An 18,840-nucleotide genomic window follows, 5' to 3' on the forward strand; every position below is an offset into this window, starting at 1 on the left:
CACATCAGTGAGAAATAATGAGCCAATCATATCTTTGAGTAGATCTGAGGATTGGTCTAGCCTAGCTAACCCTCCTCTATTTTCCTCTAGGCTAACAACTACATTAAAATCTCCCACCATAATCCATGGGAGATAAGGTTCCAGCAATCAAATGAATCTAATATGGGACCACAACTAGGATTTACCTAGAAAGTCCATAGGAGCATAAATAATGGATAAGAAGCACCTTTCTCCATTCTCAAAGCTAGTGGCAATCAAAGAAATGGATAAATGACTGGAGATCTTCCATAATGGTGAGACTTTCCTTGGGTCCCAGAAGCAAGCCACCCCACCTAAACTATTCAAGGCATCCACCCTCTGCCAAGAGCCCTAAGGCTAGATATACATAGCAAAATTAGCCAATCCATCCAAAGAAAGTTTAGTTTCTTGAATAAAGACCATATCAAGAGACTGGGACTCTATTAATCTATGAACAAACTTTTGTCTGGGGATTTTGTTTAACCCCCTTACATTCCATGATAGCACAATCATTTATGGGGGTGAGAAATGATAATCAATGGGTTTCACAAACCTAGACTCAAACAAATTTTCACCCATTATCTTCACTTTCTCCTTATCAGTCTTCCTACCACTTTTTGACAATTTATCCAAAGGCCCCTTTTTGAAGGGTTTCTACTGAATACCTAAAACAAGATGAGTCTTCTTACTTTTTGCAGCATCAAATGTCCCCTTATACCTAAGGGGGTCAATGACCACCAAGACTAGGGCCTATGAACCTTGTCATCCATGAAGATCCCTGATATCTTGAACAGGAAGGGGCAAATCAATATCCAACTACCCAGCTTCTAGGTCCCCTATAACTAGAATCTAATCGTCTCTCTACATATCTCTTTCTTGAATCTCATGTCGAATTTTAGCCTTAGAAGAGAGCTTTACTAGGATGCCTTCCTCTTGGACCATATCTCCAAGAGCCTTAAACCTATTAAAGGTGTTGTCAATCCACCTATCCATCCAAGTTCTCTTCTTACCTTTGCCCTTATTATGAGATTTAACCTGAGTAAATCCCTCACTGTCAATGAATCCATTAGATATTGTGGCCTTTCCTTTGTCCTCCCTAGGGAGATCTGTAGCATCCAAGGAGGGGTTCTTATACCTAGGGCATCTACAAAGAAGATACCCATATTTGTGGCAGATTCTACATCTAAATGGTAGGGTCTCATAATCCAACTGCTGAATCCAAGAAACATAGACCATACAAATTTCCATAAAATCTGGCAATGGATTATTTAAATCAACTTCAACACAAATACAGGAAAAAGAAATTACTTTTTGATCTTGATTTTGTGTAGCCAATCCCATAGATTTTCCTAGAAGCATAGAGATTGAGTGAAGAATATCTTCCCTCCAGAATTCCAAAGGGAGTCTCAGCAAGCAAACCCACACCAAAACTTGAGAGGAGATTTCCTTAGTAGAGTTAAAGCCTATTTGACAAGGCTTGATGAATAGCCCCACCTATTTAATAAATAAGGACCACCTTCAAAGGCCATATTCCTATCTAACATGCATGAGAAGATGACCACAAAGTAATTATTAGCTGCTAACAAAATCTCCATATCTCCTTCTGGATTCCACACCTGATGGGCCCAGGAATCCAACATAGTCAATGAAAGATGAAGGCTTAGAAATTTTTAGTTAAGAACACGATTACTCTAGTACTCAACATCCTCTGAATCTTGTTCACTTTGAATGACTAGAATTGGCTGGATCTCGGCTTTCTACAAACATCCATTAATTTTTTGTAGTCGAAGCTTCCCATTTGAAGAGGATTCTCCTTCCCTTGATTGGGATTTACCATTTAGAGCCCTACTACTGGCATGCACCCCCAAAGTTGGCCCACCCATCTCCAAATCTCCATTCGAAGGTCAGGGAGTGGCAACACCAAGGTCCCCCATTCACCCCGAGCTTAGATTAAACAAGTAGACAAGGAAAATAATGGGATAGAAGCCCCTCAACCCTACACTATCTTAGATTCCACCAAAGACACAACAAAGAAAGAAAAAGAAAATAATCCACTATCAATCACCCACGTCCAAAAGAGAAACTAGCACCCAAAACACCACCAAACTGTAGCAAAACACAAACCCTAGAGCAGTAGACACAATGCATAGGGAGCAAGAAAGGTTGCAGGTCAAGCTAGGGCATGTAGGCCCTGGCTACAGGCCAATAAATTCCCTCGTACAATATTCCATCCATCCTCCAAGGAACTTTAAATGTTCAATCATATCCTAAAAAAATTTCACGTTTATACTATTGGACAATTTTCTAAACCTGAATACTAGTAAGTGATGATTTCATCTCTAAATAGCTGCCTAGACTATATACTATACCTTGGTATTAATTTTAGTCAAGTTTGCAATGATTTGAGAACATTAGGAAGATGAAAAACAATCCAAATTCATCAATTGTGGGTTGCAATCTTTTATGGAATTCTGCCCAACCTATATGCATTAGGAATAATATTTTTGATAGTTTCTTTACCAAATCAATTAGAGATGAAGAAATCTATACTTGGGCTTGATGGAAGCGTATGATATGATGAAATTAATGGCTTGGAATATCGAAAATGAAAAGCACATTTTGTTCTACTTTACTCACTTTCCTTAATGTTAGAACTATCGAAAACTCAAAAATAGAAAGCATAATGGTTAAATCTTATCAATAGTCCAAATTAAATAAAACTAATTATAGTTGAACAATTTGGTCATGAGTATAATATTTTATTATCTATTATAAAATAAGTTTATCCATGATGTAAGTTATAAAATTTTCAAAAATAAAAAGAAAAGAAAAAGAAAATCTAATATTTAATATGTAGAACTAATTAAAAGTACATACAATTTCTACTAAAAACTATAAGTTTTTCCTATCAACAAAACATGGAAGAATTTAGGTAATTGGCTCTCCATGTTAAGATGATTAACCTGAGAGAATGCCTTTGCAGTATTATCATTTATTACTTTAAACAAATGGATCTTACAAATGTTTTCTTTCAAAAGAGCCATTTTTGTCTTTCCTATTCATAAGGTTCTTAACTAAACACTACATAGAACATACTCCAAACAACTATATATTATCCTTTTAAATGGTGACCTCATTTTATCAGAGATTTTATATATCAAAATTCTACAATAGTGCAGTATAACCACTTTCAGGCAAAGGCTAAGTAAATATAATACAAAATTTGTTTGATTCTAGCATATAAGGCATTTGGTATTTTTCCTATAGAACAAATAAGTAGGAAGCTCTAATGAAAAAAAGAACTTATGCAGTTGCAGCAAATCTATCAGGGGAATTGGGAGGAATGGATATACTAGAACTTACCTAGTCGTAGCAAATTCGTTAGGAGATCTAGGAGGAATGGATATACTTATTAATATGGTCTTGTGAACTAAACAAACAACATGACAAATAGGAAGATGAAGAGCATATAACTTACCTAGTCACAACAAATCCGTGGAGGAGATTTGGGAGGAATGAATGGAGATGATTGTGTGTTGATACCTTTATAACTTGGATGTTGTAGTGGCAAGGCATCCTATGAACTTTCATGTTGTTGTGCATGGCTGGTGGAGATTATTCCAAATCCCAAAACACACTATTTGTTGTGCTTTTCGTAGCTAGTTGATGTTTAAACATTCCAATTGACAATTGTTATGGTAGCAGGGTTACTTCTAGTTGCTTCGATGCCTTAGCTATTTTAAATTTACAAGTGATGGTGACATGAGGACATAAACTAAATGAATTATTTTGGTAGAAATGAATAGTAACCAAGAGACAAAAAGGTGATTTTTAGGATTTTGCAAAGTTGTCCATTTCAAAGACAAAAGAACTTCCTCTTTATATTCTTTCATTTGTGATATTACATGCCATGTTTCATTTTCTAAGTTTGAACATTTAAATTGGAGGGAATGTGGATATTGTCAATAGACAGGTATGCATGGTTTTGCTCTCTAGTTTTGCTGCCTTGATTTAGCTTAAAGAAATTTCTATTCAATCAACCAGCTATAACAATAACCACACATAAGAATTTTGTTGCAGCTTCAATTTTTGGTTGTGGTAGATCACACCTTTAAAATACTACCTATAACCAAGCATTTAGAAATAGACATTCAAATTGTCAAAAAACTGCTATGAAAACATGTGATCTCTTTTCTTTATTGGCTCATTATGGCTGGTTTCGACTAGCATCATTGTCTTCAAATCTTTTCTTTATGGAAAGAATTTGAATACTAATTTATTTATGATGAAAAAAATTTTGTGTTTTAACAATTACGAGATTTAGTAGAAAATGATTTACTTAGTCATTCGATAATATAGTATATAAAAGAGACACATGATTTGAACAAATAGTATAATTTTCTTTATTATAATTATTGATATAATTAGATGGAAACTATTGACCAAAACTAATTTATAATATTATTGAAATACATCTTTAGTGAAAAAGAAATAAATCTTTATGTGCTTCATATCAAATATAACTAAAATAGTTTTAAAATAATTAAAATAATATAATATAATATTAATAATTTAAAAGGTGATAGTGTTATGTAAATATTTATGTATATTGAAGTCAATACAAATGTAGTGTCATTTATAGTTAATTTTTAATTTATTTTTATTTACATATCTATCTATATTTGCATTGCTATCTATCTATTTCTGTAAAAAAAAAAAAAATTGTGAGAGATTATACAAAGAAAGATCCTTTATATTCCTTTACTTCCCAAGAACTATCTAAATCTTGTAAATTGTAAATTTATGGAAGAGGTAATATGGATCAATAGAGATAGAGATGTAAATATAGGTCTAGGGGGAATGGAGGGATATTGGTGGCGAAGAAAGAAGAAATCAAATTAACCCTAATCCTTGTCTTTGTCTTTTAATTTATAATTTTTAAACTTTTACAGCTTTATAAAGCTAAAGGATCAAAGCCAACATATTCCTGATTTTTAAACTTTTACAAGAAAGATAAAAAAGAAATGTATTTATTCCATGTCCTTGATGTAAACCTTATTTAACATTCATAAGTGTAGTAGGAATAATGAGCATATTTGTAAGAAATTCTATATCATCTCACATCATTTAAAAAATCTCACATTCAAATTGTTTCATGTATAATGAAAACTAAAAAATATTAAATTTATTTTCATATTATTTAAGTGTTTTGTGAGATTATTTACTATTCTGAAATTAAGTTTTAGGGTTTTGTTCTCTTTAATTATTTATGTGATAAAGGAACATGTAAATACAAATAAGATATCTATAATATAAAGAAATATATTAATAATATAATATTTTTTAAAGTATAGTATTACTATAGAATGGTACATTTGGATCTATGAAATTTTTTATATGATGTTTCTTTTTTGTATGGTACTTTAGACAATATTCGATAATCAAGACAATTGAATGAAAATAATATATTTATAATAAATATCAGAATGGTCATGCATTTAGTTCATTTTCAAAGATGATTAGGAATATATCCATTAAGACTTGAGAGTGTATAAACAAGGTTGTATGCCATGTTATTGATATGTGAATATAATGCTATCTAGACCTCCATTCAGCATCCCACAAAGCTTTTAATATATGTTTTTTCATGAATGTGAAAAATAATTATTTTTTATATAATAAATAATTATATTAAAAACATTTTTATTCCATCATAGTTGAATTAGGTCTACAGTTAGGTTCATTACATTATAGTTGGTATTTTAGTATTGAAATAAAGGTTAAATGCACACAATTATTATAAAATGTTAAAAGAATAAATACCTACAAATCTATGGACTGATATAAGTTAGAGTAGTTGACAAGTGCATTAAATATATAAAAGGGACTTTAAATTTGTAATGAAACTTTATATTGAATCCGTGATCACTTGTATGTTTATTTCGAGACCAATCCCTCTCTCGGTCCTTAGGTTGCAGTCCTCATTTGCCCCTACTCTTCTAAGGGCTTAGTCCCTATTTTAATACAAAATGAGTGGATATATAAATCTACAATATATATGTTAAATATTCAATATTGGTTACTTAATATAAAAATATTTTTTAATAATATAGGATGGGATCTCATATTTATATTGTATTATTATATTCAATATTAGTTTTCAACTAACCCTGCATCAATAAATATGAGGATTGGAAATTGAGAACTCAGAAAGAAGCTTAAAGATCTAAGAAAAAATAAGTATATTCATTTTAATAATATAGGATGGGATTCATATTTATATTGTATTACTAAGCATTTTTTATTATAGTTTAAATATTTTTTCTATTATATTGTATTATTAGCCTTTTCTAATTGTAGTATAAATATTATTTCTATTATAATAAATATTTAAATAATGTCTTTCTTAGAATATTAGTTATTTATAGTAATTAAATAAAAAACTTATGTAATAGAAATATTATCATTTAATATATAAAAACTAATCATATTATCTTATATTATTTGTATTATACATGTTAATTAATATAATATGAAAATTTTATATTCTCAAAAATTTAAATATATAGTGATTGAATAATTTTTTTGATGAATAGGCTTTCATTTTTAATTGATAGTATTAAAATACATTCCCCAAAAAACAAGCTTCCCTATTAGAGAGCAAAATATAATATGTAAAAAAATCAAGATATCTATTATATATAATAAAATATTTAGAATATAAGACAAGAGCCTACAACACAATGATAACTTGTGAGCCTCTCATGTGGGAGGTCTTCGGTTCAAACTCCCTTAACACATAAAAATGATTAAGCCAAGGTACTCATTAAGATGAATAATGTGAAGAGAGAAGAGAGATAGAGAGGTAAAAAGATTCATATTGATAAAAATAGGGAAGGGAAAATATCAATAGAGAGAGAGAGAGAGAGAGAGAGTTTATGTATGAAGAAGATAAATAAAAAGGGAAACACAAAAAAGGAGGATGTGGGAGGGAATGAAATATGCGAGAGGAGAGTGGGGAGATGAAGAGATACAATAAAGATGTTTAAGTTTATATATATAGAAGATCAATGAAAAATAGAGAAAAATAACCCTTTCACATATGAAATAATAGTCAAGGGAAATAGGAAAATATTGGGAGAGTCAATGTATAGATAGATGGATCATAATCAAATATCAAAGTGGAGGATAGTTATTAGGGGATAGACAAAGAGGAGGAGGAGAAATAGGAAGATTGGATGAGGAATATAAATAGAGTGAATGATAAAGATATACGAGGTGATAGATAGATAATGGATAGAAAAAGTATTTACATGGAGTATATCAACGAAAAATAGGGGAAATAGGATATAAATATATAAGAGAAAACATTAAATAAGGGTAAGATAAAATAGAGATAAGGAGGGAAAAAGAAGTGTCCATATGTGTGAATAAGATAGATATTATATTAGGATAGGATAGTAGATAGGGAAAGTTTTAAGAACGCACACCAAAAAAAGGTACAATTACTACTACTAGCTCCCATAGGCATTGTTGCATTCAATATATGTGCTACACCAATACATTCAAAGCTTAGGATTACTATTAAGGATATGCAATTGGTACAAGGCCGAGCATTAATATCACTCCAAGAAGAATTAAAATATATCAAGTACATTATTATTGATGAAATGATCTTCTTAGGTCCAAAGCTCCTACTTAAAATTGATAGTCAATTATGAGAGGCCTTTCCTCATTGAAAATATGTCCACTTTGGTGGAGTATCAATTATTTTGTTTGGGGACCTTGCACAACTACCCCCTATTATGGACAAACCAATCTATACATCACACTTAAGTGCTAAGTTGATCTGGGAGTAGTTCACTATAGTTGTCACCTTGCGAACTATCTTCCAACAAGAAGGTGAAACTAGTACACAAGCAAAATATTGTCATCTTTTACACAATATACAAGAAGCAAATCCTACACAACATGATTAGGAGATCCTAATGAGTTGTGTGATGAAAATGAAGAGTTTAATAGGTCTATACATCTACACGCTACAAATGATGTAGTGAAACTACATAATAAGAAAATGCTAAAATCATTAAATCGCCCAATTGCCACAAACACAACAATAAACTGGAGGCAAAGATAAAAGCGAGATGTAGACAAACTATTGGAAATTTATGTACTCATTTGTATAGAAAAACATGTAATCCTTACAAAAGACATTAAAATAGAAGTAGAACCCATTGATGGAGTGTCATGTCCCCTTTTCAAATAATTAAAAATAATAATCTTTGCTAAGGCAGGCAGGCCCAAAAAGGCGAAGTTTCAGTAAAAGGGGATAATCTTTCAAAGAGAATGGACTAATAAATAAAAATTATTATTAAAATATGTTTTATTAACCCCTCTTGGATGTGAGTTAGGGTTATGCCCTCTTTTAAGGGGTTTGGAGGCATTCTGGGCTCATTCCACAACTTGATTTTGCTCATTTTTTTGTTGTTCTTCAGAGGTTGCCAAACCTGTGGAGAAGGAGACCCAAGAATGGGATTTTGTAGGTTTCTAGGAAGGCTAAGGATGTAATTTTTAAGCCATTCCATGTGCATACTCATGTAGAGTTTGCCTTTGTGCTGAACAGTGCAGATTTGTGAGTTTTCGAGTGTGTTTTTTTGTAAGAGTTTGGTGTTTCCGGTTGAGTATTTCATATCAGTTTGGGTTGATGCTGTATATCAGACTTTTGAATGTTAAAATAGAGCTGAATATATTTATTTTAATATGATTATACTTCTATGATAGATTATTAAGTTTTTGTGGTGATTCTGGGCTATTTTGTGCTATTTTCGGGAGCCCGATGAGCATTGTTTTTGTCCTCCATTTGGGAGCTATTGTGTGCATGTTATACAGATCTGGAAATATCATTTTATAGGATTTTATGCTGCTCAAATTTCTGTAAAAATTACCACTTAAGATATATTAATAATAGGTGAAGCTATGAAGCTTTTGGCACTATTTTTAGCATACCAAATTTGAGGTTTCTTGAGAAATTTGGTGGATCTTTGTGATATTAGTTGTTTGATTTTGAAAATCTGATTAGAGGCATGAAATATCATATAAAATTAGTAAAGGGACATTTCAGTGGTATCAAAGCCATGATCTTGCCAACCTGAGGATTTGCAAAAGTCTACATGTCAGTTTTGACAACTATCCAGATCTTGCATGTCAGTTTTGAAAACTACCCAGATCTTGCATGTCAGTTTTGACAACTACCCAGATCTTGCATGTCATAATTTATGGTTGCATGTTGCTTCTAATCAGCTACATGTCAAAATCTATGGTTTCATGCTACTTCTAATCATTTGCATGTTAGTTCTTGGTGAATTTAGTGGTTGCATGTTGCTTCTAATCAACTGCATATCAAAATGTATGGTTGCATGCTACTGCTAATCATTTGTATGTTAGTTCTTGGTGTTTGAAGAAGTTATAACATATTGGGGTTACACTCTACTTTATCTAGAATAAATGGTTATAGTACAGAGTCTCAGAGGACACGATCTTGGACAATTGATATCCAGAGTCAGAACAGTAAGAAGGATGATTATTTAGACATTCAAGATAAACTTAGGAAAATAATCCATGACATGTCTAAATAGTTGGTTAAGCACCACCGTATGATGAATTACATGCTTTCTGACCTAGCTAAGGTGGATAAGTTGACTGGATTTCTATTTGGCATTTTTTCTCACAGGTTAGATGACACAATTACAAAGAACTTGCATGAGGAGTTTGAGAAACTAGCTTATAGCCAAGCAGAGGTCTCAGATTCTACTCTGCCATAGGAGGTAGTGGGTTTAGATGATGACTGTGAGGATTTTGTGGTGCATGATGGTGAGATACCTGGTAGAGATGAGTAGACATTCAGCATTCATAACTTTGTTGAGAAAGAGTACCAAGCACAGTTAGATGCTTCATCACATGAGGTTGAGGCAAGTAGTACTTCACATGATTTTTCCAGCTAGCTGAAGGTGAACAAAGATAGTATTGTGACTTCATTATCTCATCATGACAGGATACGGGATATGATAGAGGATCACATTTGAATGATTTAGTTACAAGGTAGACATAAGGGAGTTCAGGAAAAGTCTTATTGTGTTGACTTACAAGCGATTAGGGAAGGAATGGGAATGATGAAGTTGAGTTATTTACATCTTCTATCAGATGGTGACCATCTTCTTATCCTTGTTAGAGACTATTTAGATGCCTTGAGGAGGAAAGAGGAGGAAGTTGACAGGCTTTCTCATGAGCTTGAGGACACTCAAGCTTCTTTGGTGAATACTCCATTGGCATTACAAGACTAGGAGAGACATGGGGATAAGCATGGCATGGAATTGAGTTTAGTTTCATCTTGCACTCTTGATACTCAGCTTTCTATGAATAGTAGATCATATGTGGTCATTGATAATGTTGTGAGTTCATCTTGCATTCACATCCAGGATATAGGGACAATGTCAGACAGGTATGTGGAATTAGTTGGTATTGGTCATATTACTCAAGTGAGGAGTTTTCTTGAGTTACCAGCTAATTATAGTTTACGTATATGGACTTGAGATTGTTATATTGGCATTTGGGATTTATTTGACTAGAAATCTTTAACACTTTTTGGTAGCAGTGATTGTTTGGGTGCTATCATGGATTTGATTAGGAAATTGCACAGTGTTGTCTTTTCTTGTGCTAGGAGCTTATTCGATGTTGGTATTAGTTTTTATACACTAGTGTTGGGCTTCATTCATATATCCAATAGACCATACTTTCTTGAATGTGTTGATGGTCTTTCATATTTGGCAGTGTGTACAGATGAGTCCTAGGATCATATTGGCATTGATGACATCCAGGAGGATGCAGTGGGTAGTTTTGAAGACTTAGTTTTCTTGGTGGTTTCTTTTGGTATAGAGGAGTTGGATAGCAGTGCTACAATTTTTGATACTTCGTATGTTGATATGAGCTTTGGAGTTGATTCACATGATATGGATGGTAATACTCTAGAGACCAGTAACCTTGAGGATACTCCTTTAGATAGCGCGTCAGAGGAGGTTTGTAGGATACAGTCTAGCTAGTGTCATCATGTGTCTAGTCAGTTGAGAGTTAGTGAACGAGACATTGCTATCGCTTGCCAACATTTTGATGCTGCTTGTCAATTGTTAGCAGTTTATGGATGGGGTTCTCCTACCAGTGATGAGCAGGGAGGCAGTTATCTTTCCTTGATAGAGTTCCACTCTTTATGGGAGGCTATACAAATTTTGAGACAAGATTATATGCAGTTGGTAGCCAATAGAGATTATCTTATGGAGTGGGGTAGTACAGCATATGATGCATTGTTGCCCAAGGAAGATGAGGTGAGTGATCTTACTCAGCAACTTGAGGTGACTTCTGAGATTCTTGAGAGTACATAGTTGGCTTTCAAGGAGTCACAGTTTCATTTGGCTAAGGTGACCATGGAGTTAGAGCAACTATAGTCTTTACCAGATTCTGTATAGTCACAAGCTGTGGTTTCTAGTGATTTGAGGATGTCCATGGTCGAGATTGTCAAAGATAGTGGAGATGGGGAAGCATCCATCCTTGATACTAACGTTGGAATATCAAGTTTGTCCCCACTAGAGTTAGGTTCAGTTGAGTTGGGTGTTGTAGCTGATTGTTGTGGTATGCCTGACATGGTGGTGACCTCTAATACTAATGGCACGAAGACTAGAGAGGTTGTATCAAAGATCATGTGTGATATTGGTGAGCCAATAGTTGGCATGGTTCCTGCTAGTAATACTACTCCCTTGGTGATGTCTTCAGAGGTAGTAGTCAGTTCCAACTTGGTTAGTGATCGATTGTAGTTAGTTACATCTAGATTGCAGTCTGAGCCACTAACTGAGATTGGTGCATTCTATCAGCATTACACTATGAGGTATGCTCATCAATCTACCTTTGATGACCATGTTGATGAGATGATGATACAGAGATGTACTTTGGTTCCTAGTGCTTATCATCAGTTATGGGATAGTTTGATGCCTCAAGATGAGAGTTGTGATGGGCATGACATGGTGATAGGTTCTGCAGTTGACAGCTTGATAATATGTGACTTAGAGCAGGAGTTTGGGAGTGATGCTTCAGTGGGTGTTGTTATTGATTCTACTCCTTTGGCTATGACATCTCCTAACTTAGCTAGTGATCAGTCACAGTGGGTTGTATCACTTGTTCATGGTGAGCTGTTGACTGAGGTTGGTTTTTTTAATCAACATTATATTGCAGGGTATGTACATCAGTTAGCATTTGGTCCTTGTGTTGAGGAGTTGATGGCAGGAAAATTTGGTTTGGGTTCCATATCTTGTTGTTTATCTTGTGATGGCTTTTCACCATCAGGGGTGCATGGGAGTTATGGTTATGAGATAGTGGCCAATGATCTACAAAGTTGTGTTGACTGCAGGAGTTGTACAGTGTGTGGATTCTCCATACTTGGTATAGTTTCATTTGAGAGCGTTCACCATTGTTGTAGAGTTGGATTGTACATTCTGTATAGGCCAGTGGGATGCGTTGATGGTATTTATTGTGTTGGCAATTTGATTTGTCCACTTTACTTGGGTTCTGATGTTCTAAGAGTTTGTGTCTCATGGGTTTCTGATTGTGGTAGTGGTGATTTTGGAGTTTGGTTGAGCTGTAATTGTCAATTTGATTATGGATTCCTCTTGGTCATATTGCAAAGGGTATTGCAGGAGCCTATGTTATTTGGCAGTAGTATAGTTCATGACTACATTTGGGATCTAGGTGGATTGATTGGTTTATTGTTCAGCCATTGCTTGAGGACAAGCAATATTTGGGAGGGGAGGACTTGTCATGTACCCTTTTCAAATAATTAAAAATAATAATCTTTGTTAAGGTAGGCAGGCCCAAAAAGGCGAAGTTTCAGAAAAAGGGGATAATCTTTGGAAGTGAATGGACTAATAAATAAAAATTATTATTAAGATATGTTTTATTAACCCCTCTTGGACGTGAGTTAGGGTTATGCCCTCTTTTAAGGGGTTTGGAGGAATTCTGGGCTCATTCCACAACTTGCTTTTTGCTAATTTCTTTGTTGTTCTTCAGAGGCTGCCAAACCTGTGGAGAAGGAGACCCAAGAATGGGAGTTTGTAGGTTTCTAGGAAGGCCAAGGATAGTATTTTGAAGCCTTACCTTTGTGCTGAACAGTGCAGATTTGTGAGTTTTTGAGTGCATTTTTTTGTAAGAGTTTGGTGTTTCCGGTTGAGTATTTCATATCAGTTCGGGTTGCTGCTGTATATCAGACTTTTGAATGTTAAAATAGAGCTGAATATATTTATTTGAATATTATTATACTTTTGTGATAGATTATTAAGTTTTTGTGGTGATTCCGAGCTATTTTGTGCTATTTTCGGGAGCCTGATGAGCATTGTTTTTGTCCTCTGTTTGGGAGCTATTGTGTGCATGTTATAAAGATCTAGAAATATCATTTTATAGGCTTTTATGCTGCTCAAATTTCTGTAAAAATTACCACTTCAGATTTATTAATAATAGGTGAAGCTGTGAAGCTTTTGGCACTATTTTCGGCATACTCAATTTGAGGTTTCTTGAGAAATTTGGTGGATCTTTGTGATATTAGTTGTTTGATTTTGAAAATCTGATTAGAGGCATGAAATATCATATAAAATCAGTAAAGGGACATTTCATGGAGTGATTGGTGAAATCATAGATATTGTCTTAAAAATGGGTACCAAGCCACCAGACATGCCCATGTATGTTGTTATACATTTTGAAAACTACAATGGACCACCATGGAATCAAGATGAGCCAAAATGTGTTTCAATGGTGCTGATCACCTTAGGAAGCCAAAGAAAATTACCACTCACCATACCGTGGGCTATCACAATATACAAATCCTAGGGACTCACACTATAGTAAGAAACAATTAATATTGGTGGAATTGAAAGACAAGGACTCACTTTTATCACTAGATCTAGAGTAAAAACAATAGATAGTCTTCTTATTCGACCTGCTTCCACTTTTGAAATATACTAAAAAATGAAAAGAAATGCATATAGAATTATATGCAAAAAAGAGGAGGACTACCTATATCAGATAGCTCTTCAGAAAAAGTGTTTGTATTGTAAGTGTGAGAAGAAATCAAAATGACACAACTAAATCAAACATATTACATAAAAAGCATGAATATAGAGAAAGATGGAGATAACAAGATATAGATAATGAGATAACAGTTCTAAATTGTTGATTTCAAATATCTAGGTTGTCCATTTTGTATAGGAAATAATCATTTGAGGCATAGATAATGATAATGAAGATAAGAAATAATTAAATACACATTAAATATTGAGCAAGAGTCATCCATTACCAAGTTGTCATGAAATAGAGGAATGAATGGAAGCAAAAAAAAGGAGGATTGTCTATATTAGATAGTTCTTCGAAAAAAGCATTTCTATTTAGAGTGTGACAAGAAATCAAAATAACACAACTGAATCAAACATATTACATAAAGAATATACTCAAGCAAATACTTAAAAGTACATAAGACTATTGGCGTAACCCCTTGCACCATCAGATGTCTAAACCCTTTAATGTGAATATAAATCACACACATAGAACATTTTGTTGTAGGATATGTTGGGCATTCATTTTGAGGAATCCATTGCATAATTCCTCTCTTGAAAAGCAAATATTTTTAAGGATCCACTCCAAGGTTCAGTATTTGTCTTGCAACATACCCAAATCAGCTTAGTAGAAGATAAATGTGAGTGTTCACAAGGAGGCCTTTGCCAGTTCTAAAACTCTTTTATCTCAGAATCAAAGTAAATCTATTTGCTGTCTCAAAATATCACACCAAAAGAACAATATTTTTGTTTTTTTTTGTTTTTCAATGAATGCATCTCTAACAATTCAGCTATTATGAGGTCCTATTCTAACAAGGGGTTAGCAAAGCAAATAACAAAACTAAAAGAAAAATAATCTGAAATCAAATTTCTTAAAATTGAAATTCCTAAATGGACATAAGATACAGAGCACAACATGCTGCAAGTTAAACCTTCGAAGAAATTGGTAGGAAACCAATGAAAATAGGAGCAACACTTTCTAGAATCCACTAATGCTATCGTCGGTGAGAATCTTTAACAAATTGAATGATGTTTCACTCTTCATCAAATTGCAAGGCCATGAAACATGTGGTCATGCGAGACAAAAAGCTATGTAGACACAATCGGGTGATCTCTTCTCAAGCTTGTTACATCAATGGAATTCATATATCTGTAGCAAACACTAGAACTAAAAGATCACACAACCAGAAACAACACAATAAACCTTTGGCTCAATCACAATTTCATGAATAAAATCCACAAAACAATGACACATTCAAGCAAGAATAACTACACTCGGAATGCTAGCACCAAAAGCATAATTTTATTGCATAATAATGGTAGCCCCTATTACATTTTACAATGGGGTATTTATAAGAAATTGTCTCCTCAATTTGTGTTGAGAGTGAGAGATATATTGATGCAATAAAATTCTTTTTAAAACATATAAACAAACTAAATATATACAAACTGACAATCTAACTGGTGCTTAGAGGGGCTCCATTCATATTTTATTCATTAATTGGATGCATGAGCCCTTTACATGTCAAAAGTAGAGAAAGTATGAGAGAGAAAGTAGGAAGAAGCCTTCAGTCAAAGTGGAAGTGCATGGAGACACAAAAAATAGAATTTGGTCCTTTACTAGGTGTGTGTCAGAGTTAAACTACCATCAGAATGCGCTCTCGATGCATGAAAAGTGCTATTTTTGGCACTGGTAGTTAACTGTCAATGCACCTCTGAATTGTGAAGCTGTAGACCTACGTACCTACAAAGTTGTGGACCTGCAAAGCTACATGAAAATGTGGAGTTGTGGACCTGCACACCTCAGAAGCTCAATTCGCCAAAAAAACAAAGTTCTCAATTTTGAAAATGGTTTCTGGGTTTTTCTCAAATGTGATTTTAGATCACTTTTTGTGTACACACTTTTTCTTTTTTTGATGATTTATACCCTCTTTATAGCCAATCACTTTCACAAACTTGAACTCTTGCTTCTTCAATCTAAAATTCCAAGGCACCTACATTGAATCTTGTCATTAATAGATGCATAAGATGAGGAACCTATTCCATTTCATGTGTCCAACCTCTGTATCTTTGACCTTTGTCTTCTCTCCAACTGCCCTATCCTTCCCAACAAGAAACCAAGTGATCTAGATGATGAAATGTTTGAAACTTTTTCATATTTTTTTGCAAATTTTTCTAGGCATTTTTAAATGGTTTTTTCAGAGGTCTTCTGCTCAAAATTTCAAGTCAAGACCTTTGTTGGTCCCTAAAACTAGGTAACCGAGGGCTCACTATTTTAGGGACTTAAATTAGATCTTCAGTTCTTTTATCCAACAGTGTAAATGGTTCAAAATTCCAAGCCCTGAGTCAAAAGTTATGACCCCGACAAGTTAAGGATACCTTTTTTACCTACACAAAGAAGCAAGTATTAGTCCGTAGAGATGAAAACATTTAATTAAGACAAATTTTAGTGCACTACACGCGTCCTTTTATTTTATTTTATTTTATTTTTTATTTTTATTGGTTTTTTGAAAAATGTGTAGGTGTGTGGTGCAAAAGTGTGTGTGGAGGACAGTGCAGAGCTCGTGGCAAAGGTGCATGTTTTGTTATTATGAGTGTGCACACTAGCAAGGTGCGTGTGACATTCCTTCAATAAGAGCACACATGAAACCACCATGGAGGGTGTGTGTGGCGTGCCTCCATAAGGGGCACACGTGACACCTCCATGGGGGCCATGGCCTCAATGGAGGGCGCACACACCACCATGGAGGGCACGCACCATGCACCTCCATGGGGGGTGCACGCAGTGCACCTCCATGGATGGCACGTGTGTGCCACCATGGAGGGCATTCACCGCAGGCCTCCATAGAGGGCATGCGTACAATGCCACCATGGAGGGTGCGTGTGGTACCTCCATGGAGCCTGTGTGCGGCGTGCCTCCATGAGGGGCAAGCACGTAGTGGTGCCACCATGGTGGATGCACGCACGGTGCCACCATGGTGGATGTGCGTGCGGCGTGAATTTATTTATTTATTTTTAATAATAATAATTTTTTTTTTTTTTATAAATTATTATTATTATTATTTGTGTTTTTCAATTTTTTTTTATTTTTTAACTCTTTTTTTTGTCCTTTCGACTTTTTGACTTTAAAATTCTAACTTCTAACCAAATTTTCTTCTCCCAACTCTCGATCTATGAGTCTAGGAGTTAAAAAAATAGGGGGTCCCTATTCCTAGAAAGGAATGGGGCATGTGTTGTGGACACCACAATAGGATACATATTAAATTTTCTAACCATTTTGATGTTTTTAGGCATATATGTGTGTTTTTACATTCTAAGTTTATTTTGTAGGATTATGACATAAATTATCCACCTAGATCTTTAAGGGAGTTTGTATCCAACATTTTATGTGAAATAGGGGATAGTAAATTTTTTTACAAGGTGTCATGCTTGGATGGTACATTCTTATTTTGTGGTTCTTTGCATCTTTTACCAACTCGTGAACATATGGATAGTACACATGCAAATAAAAATCAAATAGTAGATTACAAAAAATATAACACAGCAAAATATGCTCTAAAAGAATGGAAATAGGTTAAAAGAATTGATTTTTCCATTGAAAATATTTCAATGTATGACCTCATGAAAAAAAATTTGAAAGAATTATTTATGAGTATGCAAGGCATACACATAGAACTTGATGGCTAGATTTGAAATTAAACTTGTGCAAGGATGCATTTCCACTAGATAACATTTTTTAATTGTAGACTTCACATATAACTACATACTAAAACCACAAAATGAGATTCAAGAAAAGTATTATACTTCTCAATAGGTTTCCATCTTTTTTAACATAACACTCATTCAGTCACCTACAAGTATAGAGGATGATAGGAAGATATTGTTAGGGATTACCATTTATACACTAATGATGATCAATCACATTCTATAGAGTTTTTACATGGTTTTTTTCAACAATTTTATGAAAATTTGGCTAATAGGGGCATCTCGTATCACCATCACATTATTTAGTCATACAATTGTGCATCTCAATTAAAAAATCATAGATGTTCTATTATTTTAGTAGGATGGACAAGTTATCTAGAATTCAATATATGTGAAATTTTACAGAGGGTAGTCATGGAAAGGCAGAGAATGGTGATGTAGGTGCATGCATAAGAAGAGCCTTATTTCATGAAAAATTAAAGTACAAAGATGGATCAACATTGAAAGATGCAAAATCCATCATCTAGTGGTGCAATGCTATAATGGGTCTAGATAAGGAAGGTAAGTCTAGAGTTCATAGATTTTTTTTGGTTTATAGAAAATACTAACATTGAACCATATGAGGATTGTTGCACACTGATATGATAAAGTAAGTTTCACTCTTTTAGAATCTCTAATGTAGGTTCATGGAGTATCCACACATGAAAAATGACATGCTTTTGTCCATAATGTAAAGAGGAAAATTGGGATGAGTGTGAATTGACTAAATAGGTGGACAAATGGGATATACATGTTGGAATTCTTTAGAATAACTGGGGGGTGAATCAATTATTTAAGTTCCATATGCATAAATAAAACTTTTCATAGTTTAGTGAACCCATAAAAAATCCATACTCATGCATGCATCCATAGAATAATGCAGTTACTAAAACTTGTAGATTATTGTCAAATTAACTTGCAGAAATGCAAAGCATGA

The 18,840-nt window shown here is 33.9% G+C and overlaps 1 pseudogene; it reads right to left on the reverse strand.

Moving 5' to 3' along the window:
* Positions 1–17,110, reverse strand: part of LOC149534367 (expansin-like A1) — a 67,058-nt pseudogene extending 49,948 nt beyond the window's left edge.
* Positions 17,111–18,840: the final 1,730 nt, after the last annotated feature.

This window comes from Cupressus sempervirens, chromosome 10 (genome assembly GCF_028749045.1).
Source record: "Cupressus sempervirens isolate cs-2001-9-10 chromosome 10, ASM2874904v1, whole genome shotgun sequence".
Taxonomy (NCBI): Eukaryota; Viridiplantae; Streptophyta; class Pinopsida; order Cupressales; family Cupressaceae; genus Cupressus; species Cupressus sempervirens.